This window comes from Dasypus novemcinctus, chromosome 22 (genome assembly GCF_030445035.2).
Source record: "Dasypus novemcinctus isolate mDasNov1 chromosome 22, mDasNov1.1.hap2, whole genome shotgun sequence".
Lineage (NCBI taxonomy): Eukaryota > Metazoa > Chordata > Mammalia > Cingulata > Dasypodidae > Dasypus > Dasypus novemcinctus.
The window spans coordinates 10,522,222-10,542,427 of NC_080694.1; the positions used below are offsets into that span (position 1 = coordinate 10,522,222).

At 36.0% G+C, this 20,206-nt stretch overlaps 1 pseudogene; it reads left to right on the plus strand.

The window, feature by feature from the left end:
• The first annotated feature begins 6,673 nt into the window (after positions 1–6,673).
• Positions 6,674–7,616, plus strand: LOC101427373 (olfactory receptor 5A2-like; annotated as a pseudogene).
• Positions 7,617–20,206: the final 12,590 nt, after the last annotated feature.

Consider the following 20,206-nt stretch of genomic DNA (forward strand, 5'->3'; position numbering starts at 1 on the left):
AGATGTGACATGATCATTGGAAGAAATAAACACAGCCCTTGTTACCTGGTATGTAGCTATTAATCTGCCTTTTTTTCTCAATTGCTGTTAGTGAAGTCCACCAGAAACAGTTTTCTTTCATCTGGGGTTGTAGTTTGCTACAGGGTTGCCAATGTAAAGTACCACAAATGGGTTGGCTTGTATAAGGGAAAATTTATTTGGGTAAACGCTTACAGTTCCAAGGCTGTGGAATGTCCAAATTAAGGCATCATCAGAGGTGCTTTCTCACCAAAGTCAGCTAAAATTGATCATGTTGACCATCGACATGTTGAAGCAAGATAACTCCTCCATAATCTACATTCTCCTAGAGCTCAGCAGTGGATAACCAGGCATTGGGTTTGTCTCTTTCCAGGCCTCCTCTATCATTCTCAGCTGCTCCAGCTTCTTCCTGAGTTCAGCTGTGAGTTATCAGGCATATGACTCATCTCTCCATGGGAATAAGCTCCTTGAGCCTATCAGGGCTTCTGCTTTCTTACAGTCTTCTCTCTCACGGGGTAGAATCATTATGATATGCTTCTTTTTCATCTGTGTCTTAATTTATATCAGACCCAGCAATAGGGAGGAGACTCAACCTGAGTCACACCTCCTTGACAAACTCCAATAAAATAGGTCTCACATCGATGGGAATGGGTTAGTTCAAAAACAAAATCTTTCTTTTTTGGGCATTCATAAAAGAATTTCATACTGTCACAGCTGGCAAGGACAGCAATACACTTTCACTTTACTACTGCACAGGTATATCAATTCTCCAGCCCTCATTCTTAATCTCCTGCACAGAAATCTTAATTGTATCTCCCTTTCACAAGATATCACACTGGTGGATCATATTGATGTAATCATGTTGACTGGAAATGGTGAGCATGAAGTAACAACTTCTGTGACTTATTGGTAAAGTATTTGCATATCAGAAGATGGGATATAAACTCAACAAAAATTCAGGGTGGTTCCCTCTGGCTCAGTGAAATTTATAGGTCGTCAGTGGTGTGGAACATGTCAAGATATTCCTTCTAAATTGAAGGGTGGGCTGTTGCATCTGACTCTTCTAAGACCAAGAAAGAGGCACAATGCCTTTTTGGCTTCTTTGGATTTTGGAGACAAGATATTCCTCATATGAGTGTGTGTTATTACACCCATTTACTAAGTTACCTGAAAATCTGCTAGCTTTGATTGGTGACCAAAACAACAGAGCTTTTGCAACATATCGAGGCTGCTGTGCAAGCTCTTCTGCCACTTGGGTCATATGATCCAGCACATCTAATGATGCTGGAAGTGATTGATTTGGTCCTATATGAGTTACAGCACATTTCCTTAGGATTTTGGAGCAAAGCTCTTCTATCCTTTGCAGGTAACTCATATTGAGAAACAGCTTTTGGTCTGCTACTAGATCTTAGTAGAGACTGAACACTTAATCATGGACTTCTAAGTTACAGTGAAAGCTGAGATGCCTATAATGAGCTGGGTATTGTTAAACAACCAAGCTGTAAAGTTAGCTGTACACAGTAGCATTCCATCATGAAAAATGAAATGGTATATATGAGAGAGGGCTTGAGCAGGCCCTAGAAGCCAAAAGTAAGTTGTATGAAGAAGTGGCCCAAATTCCATGGTCACGAGTACTGTCACATTGCCTTCTCTTTCCCAGCCCACAATTATGGCCTCTTGAGATATTCTTTACAATCGAGTGAGGAAGAAAACTCAGGCCTGGGAACATACGGTTCAGCATGATGCATGTATATCAAAAAGTGGACAGCTGCAACACTGTAGCCCCTTCTTTGGGACATCTCTGATGGACAGTGGTGAGTGGAAATCCTCTCAGTGGGCAGACTTTTAGGAGTGTACCTGGTTTTTCATTTTGCTTGGAAGGAGAATTAGCCAGAGATGTGTTTGTACATTGATTCATGGGTTGTTGCCAATGGTTTGGCTGGAAGGCCAGGGATTTAGAAGGAACAAGTTTGGAAAATTGGTGACAAAGAGATCTGAAAAAGAAACATGTGCATAGAACTTTCATAGTAGGCTTAAAACAGGAAGACACTTGTGTCCCATGTGAAAGTTCACCAAAGGGAAATTTAAAAAATCAAGTAGACAAGATGACCCATTCTGTGGATACCAGTCAGCCTTCTTTTCTCAGCCTTTATTATCATTGCACTAGGGACTCATGAACAAAGTGTCAATGTGGAATGGATGGAGATTAGGCATGGGATCAGCAACATGGACTTCACCCATGAAGGCTGACCTGGCTTCAGTCACTGCTGAGTGCCCAATTTTCCAGCAGCAGAGACCAACATTCAGTCCCCAATGTGGTGGCAGATTGGTTAAATTGGACCATTTTCACCATGGAAGCAGAAGTATTTTGTTCCAAATGGAATAGACACACACTTTTGAGATGGGTTTCCTTTCCTGTATGCAATGCCTCTGGGCTTACAGTATGCATTACCCACTGTTATGATATTGTACACTATATTGCTTCTGATAAAAAAAACACACTTCATGGCAAATGAAGCTTTGGAATGGGCACATGCTCATGGAATTCACAGTCTTACCATGTTCTCTATCATCCTGAAGCAGATGGATTGATAAAACAGGGAAATTGCCTTTTAAGACTCAATTATGGTGCCAACTAGGTAGTAATGTTCTTCTGGAGGCTATGTATGCTCCACTCGATGGTGCTATTCTCCCATGTCCAGGATTCATGGCCCAGGAATAAAGGGGTGGAAATGAGAGTGACGCCACTCACTATTATGCCTAGTGATCCACTAGAAAAAAAGTTTTGCTTCCTGTCTCAACTTTAAGCACTCCAGAACTGTAACACTTAGTTCCAAAAGTAGAAGTGCTTACTCCAGGAAACACAAAAATGATTCCATTGAACTGGAAGTTAAGATTGCTACTGGGTCACTTTGGTCTCATGTATTCTTAATCAACAGGATAAAATAGGAATTATGGCACCGGTTGGAATGATTGGTCCTAATTTTCAAGGGGGAATTTGACTGCTACTATACGATAGACATAAAAAAGAATTTGTCTGGAATAAAAGAAATGCCTTAATACTATCATGCTGTGTGAGTAAAGTCAATGGAAAACTGCAACAACTTAATCTGGACAGGATGGCCAATGGCACAAAAGCTTCAGGAAAGAGTTTCCCTATCGCAAAGAACCATGACTAGGTGAGGTGCATGCTGAGTATAAAGGGAATATGAAAGGAGTGGCAGAATATAGTAGTTATAATAAGAGCTACAACTACATGATTGGTTACAGAAATGAGGATTGTAATGGTTATGAATATTTCTTCTTTGTTAAGTTATGAGTATATCTGTACATATATAAAGCAAATATCTTTGTTTTGTTGCCTATCTTAACCATTTATTATATGACTTAAGTTTTGTTACCTTCATTTTATAGTATTCAAGTTATAGGATATAAAATTTAAGATTGAATGTTACCCAAAGATTTGCACCCTATTATGGGAAAAGTTAATACGTTTCTGATTGCACACATTTAGTTGAGTATTTCTAGTTGAAAATGTGTTTGCTGTTGTTTTAGTTAGAGATTAAGCATGGATTAAGGAGTTGTGTATGGGTACCAAGTAATTGACAAGGGATGGACTATGATGGTTAAATTCATGTGTCAATTTGCTAGATTATTGTGTCCACTTGTTTGGTCAAGCAAGTGCTGGCCTGATTTTTACTGTGAGTATTTAAATTATCAGTAAATTGATTGTATCTATGATTGATTACATCTGGAATAAATCAAGAAGATTTCCTTGAACAGTGAAAGAAGTATCATCTAATCAGGTGAAAGTCTTAATATGAGAAGCAATGTTTTCAGCAATCAGAAGGGAGAATTTCCATATCTAACTTATCTGACCAGCTTCTCCTAGGAAATCCATCAAAAACCTTCATTGGAATTCCCAGCTTGCAGCCTACTTACGGAATTTTGACTTGCTCATCTCCACAGTTATGTAAGCCAATTGCTATTTTTTTTAAAAAAATGATATTTGCAATATATATATATGTTATACCTTATTTTACTGTATATAAATATATACAACTCCTTTTGGTTCTGTTTCCCCAGAGGACCCTATTACAGAGGGATATTATTCTGCAATCATCTTTGGAGTCATGAATACTGTAGGCAATATTGGCCAATGAAAAAACTTTGGAGGATCTTCCTTCAGTACCTGTGGAGAGTTGGCTAATTCCTCCTATAGTTCCTTTGCCTTTTCTTTTCTCTTGGGGGAGCACAATATCCCAAACCAACAGAAAGTCCCCAGGGAGCTTGCATGAAGTCCCAAGACAGAGGACAGCTCTCCAGGTCTCTACACTATAGAAATTATGATAATAGTTTTCACAAAGGGAATTTCACACCATCACTTTCCCTGTACCTAGTTGATGGGGAAAAGGAGATATCTGAAGAAAAACAAAAAACAACAGAGAATTTGTTGTTTACAGCATAAATGCCATGGGATGGTCTATGGGATTGCTGATGAAGGCAATAGCACTAATGGATCCCCAGCCAACAGCAGTGAGGAGATAATATAATTTATTTTCCTCTGATCCAACCAAAGGCTCCAATATGTATTCTTACTGAAAAGAAGTATTTGTAAGAAAATGTAATTCATAGCCTTGTATTCCAGAAAAATAGCCAAACAGAATATAAGCTGTGAGTATACTGGCGGAAGTATTCATGTGGTTCTTCACTTGTCTTGGAAGTAATGAAACTATAGCCACATAACTGCAGATGTTAAAAAAAATGATTTTAGATATTTCTGTTACCAGAAACAATATACATCTTAAAGTACTCAACTGACACATAGGAAAAATTGCTATAGTTTGAAAATTAAAACCATAAAATGAATAAAAATTATAAAGTCTTAATTTCATTATTTTTATTTCTGTAAAAATGATTTACTTAAATTACTTTTCTCTACCCTCCATTTCCCATCTAAATTAATATAGATCTGAAGAGTCTGTAATCCTAATTTTTTTAAAGGTAGAATTAAGTAAACATTGTGTGTCTTAGAGAAAGAAAAGGGATTATCTCCATAGGAACATGTTAGTATGATTCTTTTGTCAAAGCTTTCTTTCCAAAGAGTTAACTTAGATTTTCTTGAGTGTGTGATTCCTAGGAGAAAACTAGCCAACAATATTCTTGTCATAAAAGGTATAAAAAAGTCTTTGGATTCTTGGTGCTACATGAATAAAATAAATTTTAATGATTTTCTTTAAAGAATCAGAGAATCAAAATAATGAAACATGTGCAGTAGTTAGTCTAAGCTGTTTCACCCAAGCACTCTAAACTAAATACTCTAGGTATATTGATAGCCATGATATTTTTCAAAATATATTTGGTATAGTTAGAAACTATTACAATTTTATTTTTCTTACTCTGAGAAATATGGCAAAACCTTAGTATTTTTAAGAGATTAATATAAATAGCTTGGTTAGCAATACATCTAAAATGTAAACTAACACACTATATTCCTTGACATTTTAAACAGGTTTAATTAATAATTTCCATTATATATATCTTGAAATATTAGGTATTGTAACAACAATGCATTACTGTTTTAAAGCCAATATATATTTATTTTAGTAGAGTTTTATGATTCAAAAGTTCCATAAAGGTTTAAAAGAAGACATTGTAGACATGACCTCAAATGACTTCATGTTGAGTTCGGCTGACTTTTTGATTGTGGTATAGTAGTTTTCAAGTTTGTGACTTTACTGCAGGTTTTTTTTAAAACAATAGTAAGATAAATATATTTTACATACATAATAATTTTTATGGATACCAAGAAAAATTTTACTTTACATTTTCATCTGAATATTCTGGCACTTAAGCACATGTAAGCTGATATGTTTTTTGATAATCTGCTATTTCTCAAAAGATTTCTAACTCCTAAATTTATTTGCTTGACTATTTCTAACCACTGTGTGAAAAAAGCTAGACACAACTATTCTTAAAACATACAAATCTATGATTAGGGAATTTAAAGAATATTTAAAAATATTTCTTTACTGCAAATTTTGAATTGTACTCATTGTTTTGTTCTCTGAATATAGAATTTTATCCATGTACTGATAGTTATCAACTCTTAATTTGATGGCATAAATCAGGGGGTAATGAAGTTAAAATTATATGCAACCCTTTCTCTTATGGTGTTACTCATATGTCTGAGAGCTTCAGCCCAGAGGCCCCTGATCCCTGGCTTCTGACCTGCTTTATGTTGTTGTTATTTCAATAGGCTCTAATTATGGGACAATGTTATGTTCTTCCTTGTAATGGCCTTATATGTATTAATGTGGATTGTGGCATTTTAAATCAACCTGCAGGTGTGAAAGTCAGTGCCAACAACAGAGTACTGTAATTGTGTGAAAGCTACTTAATTCTTCAGTTTCTTCATGTCTAAAATGTGGATTATGGCAATATTTCTGTTGGAATATTTTTTTTGTAATTGAAAACCCAACAAGTTAATCCAGGTTTAGAATGACATCATTTTTTTTTCTCAGCCAACACTTCCTGTAACTGTTAGGTACCCATTATTATCATTAAAATTAATATGAGAATATCCAATTCTTGTTTTCATCTACCTAAACTTTCTGGGCTTTATTGATCTATTGCAGATCAGAGAAGATGAAATATGGATGTAAAAAACCAAACGACAGTGAGGGAGTTCATTTTCCTTGGGTTTTCCAGTGTTCCCCATCCACAGCTCACATTATTTGTGATGTTTCTCATAGTGTACCTGCCCTCCCTCACAGGAAACGCTCTTATCATTTACATTGTTCTCATGGAATCCACACTCCAGACACCCATGTACATTTTCTTAGGAAATTTGGCCTTCTTAGAAATCTGGTACTCCACAGCAACAGTGCCTAAACTGCTGGCTACCTGCCTATCACAGGCTGTCACCATCTCTGTTTCAGGTTGTATAACCCAGTACTACTTCTTTTTTCTCCATGGGGGCTGCTGAGTGCATCCTGCTAGCTGTAATGGCCTATGACCGGTATCTGGCAATATGTAGCCCTCTACACTACTCAGTCCTCATGAGTGTTGATATTTGCCTACAGTTTTCAGCTGGATCTTGGATTGGGGGCTTCCTTGCCCCTCTCCTATCTGCCATACTTATCTCTCACCTCAACTTCTGTGGCCCCCAGAAGATCAATCATTTCTTTTGTGACTCAGACCCCATTTACAGACTCTCATGCTCAGATACATTCCTAGCAGAGGCCTTGACCTACACATGTAGCTCTGTGGTGATTCTAAGTTCTTTCCTACTTACCATGTCCTCCTATGGCCAAATTGTGGTCACAATAGTAAGAATGTCTTCACGGGTGGCTTGGAAGAAAACTTTCTCCACCATTGCCTCACACCTCACGGTGGTCACCATCTATTATGGCACCATCATTTTTGCCTATGTCTGGCCTCCAGCCACATACAATTTCAACATGTGGAAAGTGGTGTCAGTGTTTTACTGTGTGGTCACCCCACTGGTAAATCCTCTCATCTACACCTTGAGAAACAAAGATGTGAAGAAAGCTTTCAGCAATATTCTAGCACGAAAGAGATTGCTCTTAACTTGAAATATGAAGGTGTTTTGAGAGATCAACAAAAATGAGCAATTTGGACTAAATTTCCAAAATACATTTGCAAATAGTAAGTATTAAAAATTATATCATGAAATTGCTACTATTCAATATGGATAACTCTCTGAACTTTAGGTTTCAGTTTGATTATATTCAAATAGATATTCTACACTTATTTTATTTAATAATGTTAGTGCAGTGCCATAGTGGTAGAAAGAGAAATAACACAAGTACCATTTCCACAAGGCACTCACAATCATAAAATAATCTAGTTTAGTCCCATATAATGTATCAGATGAATATTCTCATAATAAATACTTTAATAGCCTCCATGAACCAAAAAAAATTGTAAAGTGTGTGATAAAGGGAGTTGTGTTCTTCCATCTGGCAGATGGGTTATTAAAAACACTTTGTAACCAAAAATGTATTTAGTAAATAAACATCAAGCAAAAATGATGAGCTGTAAGCTATTCCTTGTCATAGATTTCTATTTAATTATGACATAATTAATTGTCATATGCCCATTTATTTTTTCAGTAATCATAAACTTCAATTTTAGAGAAGTTTTAGATTACAGAAAATTGACATGAAAAGTTTAGGGCATTCACTATAACACTCTCAACAAGCATTTCCCCCTATTATTACCATTCTACATTAATATGGTACATTGTTGCAATTGATTAATCAATATTGAAGCATAGCTACTAATCAAAGTCTACGGTTCATATTATAATTTTTACCAGCTGCTTGAATATGCACACATGTATATATTTTTATAAGTATTTTAGCAAGTTCCCATATTAGTAAATAATTTTAGCCATCTGATTTGTCCAATGTATCTTATTCAGTGGTCTACAATTTGCTAAAATAAATGTTACTTTTAACATTTGAATATTAAGTTTATATTCACATATGTTCCTTCAACATGCTATTGAAATGAATTCCTATGTAAAATATTTGTTTGCATCACTAATTAATTCCTTCTGAATACAGGCTTTAACTGTGGAAGTTATAAAGTACAAAATTAAACTCAGCTTCATTTCACCACCTCTAATGGAATGGGTCCTTGCTGATGTAATGATCCTCCCCCATTGGAAAACCCAACACCTTAGAATTCTCCTTGTTGTCTCTTATTCCATCACTATTCATAGTTGATCAATCAGCAATTCTTGATTCATTTTTCTACTAAATTCTTTGGGAATACATCAATATATTTTCATCTCTAAGACATACTGGAATTTGAGCTATGCATGTCTGCATTTTTGATGCCACAGTAATCTCCTCATGAGTCTGTCCACTTCTTCTAAATCCATCTTGCAAATGATACTTCATGGTACGACCAGAAGGAAACTGTTCTAACATCAGTTAGATTTTTGTCTCCTTCCTTCTTAAAACTGTTACAAGACACTTTTTTTTAAAGAATATAAACTAAACTGCTAATCCTGACCTAGGATCAGAATGACTTCTCTTATTACCATGCTCCCTATGATTTTCAGAGTTAAAGCCAAACCTTTTGTCTTATCAACATATACTTGCCATGTTCCTTCCTAAAGAAATCTTTGGATGTGATTTTCATTCCACCAGAAAGAGCCTCCCATCCTAGCAATCTAGTTGCACACTCATCCTTCAGAACCTCCCTCTATTTCATTTTCTTAAGGAAGATTCCCTGAACTCACTGAAAAAAACTTACAGCTCTCTAAATCACTTCCTTCTCATCAGCAGATACACTTCATTCAAACTTTCTGCATCAAAATTTCATATCTTCTATAATATTATAAAATCATGTGATTTAATTCACATAAATTTATATCTAAAATTGAGTTACATTATGTTTTAAAAATTAATACCATATAAATGGTAAATGTTAAGAAATATATATATTAGTCTTTTATATATTCTGGAAGTTCTATATTTTTAAAATACTCAGAATTTAATACTCTGGATATTTCCAATTTCTGCTATTTCAGATGGCACTGCAACAAATAAATGTATAATAATATTTTGACATAACTGTATATGTTTGTCTATTCATTTATATGATTAATTCTAGTACTAAGTAAGTATAAAAGTTTTCTTAATATGTTTCCCACATTTTCTGCTGTGTTATTATACATTATCTTCTCAATATCAGTATTTTTATAAGAATTTTTTAACTCTTGTTCTGTGATCTGAGTTATAAATATTTTGTCTGATTGTCAGTTTTATTTTTTCTTTAAAATATTTTATTTCTATTTAGTTATATAATTCTATGTTTACTTTTGTCTTTTATATTTTAAACGACTCAGAAATACATGTCTTAACCCATGTCTCAAAGTATTTATCTTGTTTCCTACAGAATGCTCATTTCTTAAAATATAAAAAAAAAAAAGGAAAAAAAATCACCCTAGTTTGTAATATTTTTCTGGTAGCCTGTTATGTAGTGTGAGGTATAGATCACTCATACTCATGATAAACATTTATGTATTCCCTCACCATGAATCAAATAGTCAGTGATTATCAAGAAATATATCCCCACAAATATTTGAGTTTCAATCCATTCTTTATCATTGATAATTTAGAGTACATTTTTATTTTCATTATTAGGGCATATTACAATTCATTACTCATATTCTTAAGAGAGATATTAGTATATTTGACTTTATTTCTTCATTTAAAAATGGCCTCTATATTTTTTAGAGTTTATATTTTCATTGATAATCATATTAAATACCACAGCTAATTTAGGTGAGGCTTTTTTCCAAAAGAATGAGATTTACAATTTTTCAAGAATGATCTTGTGCATTTAAAAAATTATTTACCATTTCACTGTCATGAATGTATTTCTGATCACCTCCTCTTCTTTATTGTTTTATAAATGAATCATTTCTTGTATTATTTCTTCTAAATGACTGATTCTCTTCAATGAGCTGTTATTTTCAGCATATTAATATTTTTTAAAAATTTAATTTATTTTTAATTAACTTTTTTAAAGTTAATAGATCACACAAAACATTACATTAAAAAAATAAGAGGTTCCCATATAACCCCTGCTCCCCCTCACCCCACTCCTCCCACATCAACAACCTCTTTCATCAGTATGGCACATTCATTGCATTTGGTGAATACATTTTGGAACACTGCTGTACCACATGTATAGTAGTTTACATTGTACTTTACACTCTTCCCCAGTCCTTTCAGTGGGTTATGGCAGGATATATAATGTCCATCATTTGTCCCTGCAGTATAATTTAGGACAACTCCTGTCCCAAAAATGTCCCCACATCACATCTCTTCTTCTCTCTCCCCACCCTCAGTAACTATCATGGCCACTTTCTCCACATCAATGTTACAATTTCTACATTACTAGTCACGATAGTTCTACAGTAGAATATCAGTAAGTCCACTCTAATCCATATTTTATTCCTCCATCCTGTGGACCCTGGGATGGTTATGTCTGCTCCACCTCTATATTGAGAAGGGCTTAGATCCCACATGAATGATGGATGCAATTCTCCTGCTTGCAGTTGTAGGCACTCTCGGTCCCTTGGTGTGGAGGTTGACCATCTACACCTCTCTGTTAGCTGACCTTGGTAAGTTCAATGAACCAGAGAGTAGGAGTTGCAACTCTGCTGAGGCTCAGAGCCCAGCTGGCACATGGCCAGTACAGAGATTCAAGTCTCCTGAGTATACACCAACCCTAGCACCAACCACAGGTTCAGTAAAAGTGACAGAAGAGACATGTGTAGAAAGGCCACATCTGAGTGCAACTCCATCAAGCTCAGGAATACAAATTCCAAAGCAGGGTCCACTGACATGGCACTGAACTCCAGAGCCATCTTCCATTGAGAACCAGTGTGTCTCCATAGCCCTCAGGAGCACCAGTACCTGGGTTTATCTACTTTGGCTGTCTCTGAAATCCTGCTGAGGTGTGCATAAGCACAACCCCTCTGATGACCTCCTGACTCGTTTTTGAAGACTCTTAGTCATATGAACTCATTTGTCTTTGCCATTTCCCTTTTTTATTCAAGGTCAAAAAGCAGTTTTTAACACATGATCCTACATGTAGGCCAAGATATTCTGCTGGTCTGAGTTGACCCTTTTATTCAAGGTCTCTTTCTAGTTGCACCACCACTTAGTAATTGGAAATAATCCCTCAGCACCAGGGAGGCTCATCTCCAGGAGTCATGTCCCAAGCTGGGGGGAAGGTAATGTATTTACATGCTGAGTTTGACTTAGAGAGTGTCCACATTTGAGCAACATGGAGGTTCTCAGGAGGTAACTCTTAGACACCCTGCAGCTCTAGGCCTAGTTCAAATTTCAGGCACAAGGCTCATAAGCATAGTCATCAGTATCAAGGGCTTATCATTGGACCATCCTTCTTCATTGGTCTTTGCCATTGCACTTGGGGGATTGTTGCTCTTCCATTGGGGAATGTGAAAGAGCACCCCTGGCTAGGAACTCAGCACTCCTTCAGTTCTTGTTTGTAACTGTAATTACTATGAAAATACCCAACATATACCCAAACATATTTATGTACACTATATACATGCCCTGGAGAACTCCCCCCAAACCATGTGCCTCTCATCAATAACACCCCATAACAGTGTTCCTCCCTTGCCATAGATGAACCCCTCCTTGGTACAAAACTTCCAAAATGAAGCCTAATAAATTGCCAAATTTAATTAATAGGAAAATGAAATAGTAGTGATAGGATTAAAGATTAGAAATAGAAAGCATACTAATTTAGAAAAACTAAAATAAAGTAAAATTAAATTGGATTATTAAAAAATGACAAATATTAAAAACTTTGTTTTTGAGCTTTTGCCCTGCATCACTGTAATAGGTGTTTCCCAGTAGGTACAGTGGCAAGGCCATTTCTTTCATTTCTTCCTTGTACATTTTTGGTGTAATTTAACATGTCCTATATTCATCATTGCATGATCCTGTGGAACACTTCCATTGCCCCCCAGTTACCCTGCTTCCATCTATTCCATACCTCTTTCCACCTCCCCCCAGGCCCACAGTGACAATCAATCTTCACAACCTGAAGGACAAGATTCACAGATACTTGCAACAATGCTGAATGCTTGACATACTAGACTGTCTTCCCCAATTGGGAGCCACCAATTCTCTTAAGAGAAACAATTCCCTCTGTTTAAGAGCATCAGATCTCCCTAGGATGAGGGTACACCTTCACAGTCATTGTATGGGTCTCCACACAATGATATCACATACTATGAAAAAATGAGCACACACACATTCCCAAGAAGCCTGCCCCTGTGCCAAATGCCCCCCCTTAAGCACCTTAAACAGGTAACCCTTCCTTATTATATTTTCTAAAGAGTTTTATCAACATTATAGTTTCAAACACATACCTCACAATCTCCTATGTTCACATGTTCCCCCCTGGCCTCCCAAATTCCTTTGATCATCTGACCCATTCTCCCAACCCTAGTCACACTCAAGCCTGCAAAGACACACTCAAAGGTATCCCTATGCCCCCATTTATCCCTTTTCTATACAAATACTTACCTCTAGGTTATCATAGATTTCACCCATGTAGGCATCAGCTCACAACCTTCCTCTCCCTCCAAACTTCTTTTAAACCTATCATCCAGTCTCTAGCTCTCTGGTACAGCTTGGTTTACTTACTTCACATCAGAGAGCTCATGTAGTATTTGTCTCTTAATGCCTGGCTTGCACCACTCAACATAAGGTCCTCAAGATTCATACATGTTATCCCATGTGTTTGTACTATATTCCTTCCTATAGCTGAATAATATTCCATTTGTATGTTTATGCCACATTTTATTTATCCATTCATCTGTTGATAAGCATTGGGGTTGATTCCAACTTTTGGCAATAGTGAATAATGCTGCTATGAACATTGGTGTGCCTATATTGGTTTGTGTCCTCTTTTTCAGTTCTGGGTATATATACAGCAGTGGAATTGCTGGGTCATATGGCAAATCTATAGCTAGTTTTTTGAGAAACCACCAAACTGTCCTCCAGAATGACTGGATCCTTCTGCATTCCCATGAGCAGTGGATGAGTGTTCCCATTACCCACATCCTCTCCAACACTTGTAGTCTTCTGGTTTTTTGATAGCTGATAGTCTGATGGGAGTAAGATTGTATCTCATTGTAGTTTTGGTTTGCATTTCCCTAACTGCTAGTGATTTTGAGAAATTTTTCATGTGCTTTTTAGCCATTTGTATTTCTTATTTGGAGAAGCATCTGTTCAAATCTCTTGCCCATTTTTTAAATGGGTTGTTTGTCTTATTTATTTTTGAGATATAAGTGTTCTTTATATATGTAGGATATTAGTCTCCTAGGAGATATATGTTACAAAATGTTTTCTCCCATTGGTTAGACTGTCTTTTCATTTTCTTGGCAAACTCCTTTGAGGTTCAAGATGCTTTAATTTTGAGGAGGTGCCATTTATCTATTTGTTCTTTTGCTGCTTATGCTTTGGGTGTGAAGTTCAGGAAGACATTTCCTATTACAAGGTCCTGTAGATGCTTCCCTACATTGTTTCCCCAAGGTCTTTATGGTCTTGGCTCTTACATTTAGGTCTTTGATCTACCTTGTTTTGATTTTTGTATAAGGTGTGAGATGGTAGTTCTCTTTCACTCCTTTGCATATGAATATCCAATTCTCTAAGCACCATTTATTGAAGAGGCTGTTCTCCCCCAGTTGAGTGGGCTTGGTGGTTTTGTCAAATATCAGATGACTGTATATATAAACATCTATATCAGAAATCTCAATTTGGTTCCATTGGTCAATGTGTCTGTTCTTGTGCCAATACCATGCTGTTTTCAGTACTGTAGCTTTGTAGTATGCTTTGAAGTCATGTAGTGTGATTCCTCCAATTTTATTTTTCTTTTTCAATATGTCTTTGGCTATTTGGGGCTCTTTCATTTACAAATAAACTTCTTAATTTTCCTAGTTCATTAAAAATTGCTGTGTTGATTTTTATTGGGATTGCATTGAATCTGTAGATCAGTTTTGGTAAGATAGACATCTTAATAATATTTAGTCTTCCTATCCATGAATAGGGAACATACGTCCATTTATTTAGGTCTTTTTTTATTTCCTTGAACAGTGTTGTGTAGTTTTCTGTGTATAAGTCTTTTATATATTTAGTTAAATTTGTTCCTAGGTATTTGATTTTTTAAAATTTACTATAGTAAATGGTATTTGTTTCTTGATTTATTCTTCAGATTGCTCATTATCGGTTTACAGAAATGCTGCTTATTTTTGTGCATTGGTCTTGTATCCTGCAACTTTACTGAACTCATTTATAAGTTCTAGAAGCTTTGTTGTAGATTTCTCAGGGCTTTCTATGTATAGGATCATATCATCTGCAAATAGTTAAATTTTGACTTCTTCCATTCCAATTTGGATGTGTTTTATAACTGGTTCTTACCTCAGTACTCCAGCAAGTACTTCTAACACAATGTTAAATAGAAGGGGTGATAGTGGGCATCCTTGTCTTGTTCCTGCTCTTAGAGGGAAAGATTTTAGGATTTCACCATTATAAATGATGTTAGGTGTGGGGTTTTCATATATACCCTTTATCATGTTCAGAAAGCTTCCTTCTATTCCTGTCTTTTGTTTTTATCAAGAGAAGGTGCTTTATTTTGTCAAATGTTTTCTCTACATCTGTGGATATGATCATGTGACTTTTTTCCTTCAATCTGTTCATGTGATATATTACATTAATTAATTTTATGTTGAACTATCCTTGTGTACCAGGGATGAATCCCACTTGGTCATGGTGTATAATTCAATGGTGTATAATTCATGGTGTATAATTCAATAGTGTATAATTTAATTATCATGGTGTATAATTCAATTCAGTTGAATACGATTAGCCAGTATGATATTGAGGATTTTAGCATCTAGGTTCATTAGAGTGATTGGTCTGTAATTTTACTTTCTTGTGGTGTCTTTGTTTGGCTTTGGTATTAGGTTAATGTTGGAATCATAGAATGAGTTAGGCAATGTTCCTTCTATTTAGATTTTTTGGAAGAGTTTAAGCAGGATTGGTGTTAGTTCTTTCTGGAATGTTTGGTAGAATTCAACTGTGAAGCCGTCTGGCCCAGAGCTCTCCTTAGTTGGGAAGTTTTTAATGACTGATTCTATCTCTTTACTTGTGAGTAGTTTGTTGGTATCATCAATTTCTTCTTTTGTCATTGTAGGCTCCCTATGTGTTTCTAAGATTTTGTCCATTTCCTCTAAATTGTCCATCTTGCTGGAATATAGTTTTTCAAATTATCCTCTTATGATAGTCTTTATTTTTCTTGGTTCAGTGGTGAGATACCCTTTCTCATTTCTTATTTTGAGTATTTGCATCTTCTCTCTTTTTTTCTTTGTTAGTCTAGCTAAGGGTTTGTCAATTTTATTAATCTGCTCAAAGAACCACTTCTTTGCTTTATTTTTTCAAGTACTTTCTTATTTTCTATTTCATTTAGTTCTGCTCTGATCTTTGTTCTTTTGTTCTTCTTCCTTTGGGGTTAGTTTGTTGTTTTTTTTACTAATTCCTCCAAGTGTGTATTTAGTTCTTCAGTTTTTGCTCTTTCTTCTTTTTTGATGTATAAATTTATGGCTATGAATTTCCTTCTCAGGATAGCTTTTGCTACATCCCATAAGTTTTGATATGTTTTGTTATCATTTTCATTAGTTTCAAGGTAGTCACTGATTTCTTTTGAGATTTCCTCCTTGACCCACTGTTTTTCTCTAAGAGTGTGTTGTTTAACTTCCATATCTTGGTGCCAAATCTGGGTTTCTGGCCCTTGCAGATTTCCAGCTTCATTCCACTGTGGTCAGAGAAATTATTATGTATGATTTCAATCTTTCTGAATTCAGTGAGACTTCCTTTGTTACCTAGCATGTGGTCTATCTTGGAGAATGATTCATGTGCACTCAAGAAGAAAGTTTACCTTGCAGTATTTGGGTGTAATATTCTGTATATGCCTATTAGGTCCAGATCCTTTAATATATTGTTCAATGTCTTTGTTTCTTTATTGATTCTCTTTCTGTCCAATGGTGATAGTGGTGTATTAAAGTGCCCACTATAATTGTAGAGGCATCTATTCCTTCACTTAATTTTACCAGTGTTTACCTTATGCATTTGGAGGAGCCCTTGTTAGAGGCATAAATATTTATGTTTGTTTTTTCCTTTTGAAAGAATATCCCTTTCACTAATACGTAGCATCCATCTTTGTCTCTCACAATAGTTTTGCATTTAAAATCTATTGTGTCTGATATTAATATAGCTACACCTGTCACTTTTTGGTTACTGTTTACCTGTAAGATTGTTTTCTAGCCAATCACTTTCAATCTCTTTGAATCCCTGGGTGTAAGATATGTTTCTTGTAGACAGTGTATAGATAGGTCATATTTCCTTATCCAATATTCCAGTCTGAGTCTCTTGACAGGTGAGTTTAATCCATTGATATTCAGTGTTATTACTTTCAGGGAATTACTTATATTAGCCATATTTTCTTTGGATTTGTTTTTGTCATATTTTGTTTGATTTTTTTTCTCTTTTTTCTTTTTAGTTGTTCTTACACTCTCCTCCAACTCTGTCTCTTCTGTTTTTTCTTTCCTCCTGCAGAACTTCCTTTAGTATTTCTTGAAGGGCAGGTTTCTTGTTGGCATACTCTATTAGTTTCTGTTTATCTGTGAATATTTTGAACTCTCCATCATTTTTGAATGTTTGCTTTGCTGGATAGAGTATTCTTGGTTGGAATATTTTTTCTTTTGGTACCTTGACTATGTCATACTACTGCCTTCTTGCCTTATCCATACTGCATTGGCAATTTGACAAGTATATGTCTTGGGGTAGGCCTGATGGATTTATGTTGTTTGGGTGCATTGTGCTTCCTGGACATGGGCCTCCATCTCCCTCAATAGGTTTGGGAAGTTTTTAGCAATACTTCCTCCAACACCCCCTCTGTCCTCTTTCCCTTCTCTTCTCCTGAGATGCCTATAATTCATATGTTTGTGAATTTTGCATTGTCATTCAGGTCCCTAAGTCCCTGCTGGAGTTTTTCTATCTTTTTATCAATTGATTCTATTTGTTTGATTTCAGATTCACTGTCTTCCACATCACTAATTCTTTCTTCTACCTCTTTAAATCTGCTCTTATTTGATTTCTTGGAGTGAGCTGTTTATCCCCATTATATCCATTATCTTTCTGTGTATGTTTACAATTTCTTCTGTATGCTCTTCAAGTGTTTTCTTAATATCCTTAATCTCTTCCTTCACGTCATTAAATTGTTTTATGATGTATGTTTTGAGAGCTTTGATTAGTTGTTCGATGTTCTCTTCCTTTTCCTGGTTTTTAGTTTGTTCATTGGATTGGGCCATGTTTTCCTGATTATTGGTATGGTTTATAATTTTTTATTGCTGTCTGGTTATCATTTTATCTTGATGGGTTTCTTCAGTTGATCAGTGTCTTTGAGTAGTCTCAGGGGTATATTTAGGTGTTGTTTTGTGTGCATGTTAAGTCTTCCTTTGTCACTTTGTTCTTCTTATTGTATCTCCTTGTTGTCTATTAGTGCCAGAGAAAGCAAAAGGGGTAAGAAAATAAAAAGTATAATAGTAGTATTGATAGTAAATGTTAGTAGAAGAACCATGTGATATCTAGGAGAATGGATATTAAACTCTTTAAGCTGTGTAGAGTTGTAACAGTAAAAAAGTGGAGTACCTGTAATGAGGTAGTAAACTGAATATGGGGAGGAATATTGTATGAATTTAAGGCCAGTATGGTCAGGAGAGAGGGAAAGAGAAAAGAAAGGAGAATAACATAAGAATGAATAAAAGATAGAAAACAGAATAGAGGAATTAGAAATAAAAAGGCAGAAAAATTGGGGACTAAACAAAGAAAGGTGGAATGTAAAAGAAAAATAGATAATGGAGGATGGAAAGATGTAAAGGAAAGGGGATATAATTGGTATCCAAAATCAGTACACACAGAAAAGAGGAAATTGAGGATGAGGAAGCACAGCAAATAAGAAACATGGCTTGCAGAAGCTAATATAAAAAAGAAAAAAGAGAAGGAAAAAAGAGGAAGCAAGAAAAAGAAGAGAAAAAAAGAGAGAGAAAAGGGCCATGGGGGGATAAAGAGAAAGGAAAAACAAGAAAACAAAGCAATAAAAAAAAAAAAACCAGACAAGGCCTCAAGAAAGGAATCCTCTTTGCAACTGAATAAACTGCGTATGATTCTGACCTTCCCCCTTTCTCCCTTCCTCACTTCTCTCTCTCCCAGGGCAGCAGGAAGGCTGTATGAGGGCTCCTGTTGGAGACTGAAATCGGACCCTGGTGAACCAACTCACCACAGAAAATAATGACTCTTAATTTCTTGAGAGAGAGCACCCACACCTTGTCAGGAACCCTAAATATGCTACTGGAAACCTACAAAGCACGTCCTACTGTCTCTCTCCCTTAGGTGTGCTCCAGGGGACTAATTAATTTTCTGATTCCACATTCTCCCAGACTAAGTTTCCTATCCCAGGGCATTTAGGTAAACTGGGCTCCCTCAGCAGATTTGTCTCCCTCTCTTCCTAGGCTCTTGACAAGCCAGCTGGTATGCTCTTCCAAGCTCAAAAAGGCGGGGGGGGGGGGGGTCCAGAAAATTGAACCTGGAGTCTTTGCATCCTTCTGCACCCCCAACCAAAAACCCCCCTCTCTCACAGTTAGTACAAGACCAGAGGGCTAGGGGAATGCCAGAATTTGGGGAGTGCTAGTCTTGGGGAACAGAGGCCTGGGAGAATGCAGACTTGGTGTACATGGGTCTGGGGAATGTGCATTATGGAGGTTCCAGGAACACAGGCTTGGGCATCACATGTTTGGGTAACATGGGGCTCCGGACTGCTGCCATGTGATCAGCATTTTTCAGAGAATGCTGCAGCCCCAGCTCTAGGGGGAAGGGTTTTGCCTTCCCACAGCTTCTGGCTTCAGTGTTAGAAACCCACAGTTTTACCTTGAGGAAGCACTAATTTTGTTGCAGTCTCTCCAGATCAACTGGAACCTGCTTTGTTGGTTCCTGAAACAGCCCACTCAGCTGGTTCTTTGCAGGAGAGATGACAAGGGTATACTCACTTGGATGTCATCTTGTCCCTTTCTGCATATTTATATTAAACTCACTGCTTTGAATAATATTTCAGATGATTCAACTGGTTTTCAGATAGATAGTCATAGTATCTGATCCATTTCCACTGCGGACATGGCAAAAAACCTCTTTTCAACCTATGCTCTAAGACATTCTACTACCCTTCATTTTGTCTTGTACCTTATGAAAGTTATCTCCATTTTTGCTTGTTTTGGAATATATTTAGTTTGACTTCATTTTGAAGAATATTCTTTGGGTATATAGAATTTTAGTTTAACTTTTATTCCTGTTTATTCCTTTCAAAACTTTGGACATTCTTGGTAATATGACTTTATGCATCTGAATTTTTTTCTTCTGATATATACATATGTCATATATATATATATTTGACCTTAGGTTTTCTTCAGTTTATTCTAATACCCTGAGTTGTAATTTAAAAAAATAATTTTTTCATCAACATTTTGGGATGGGAGAGAGAATGGAGAAAT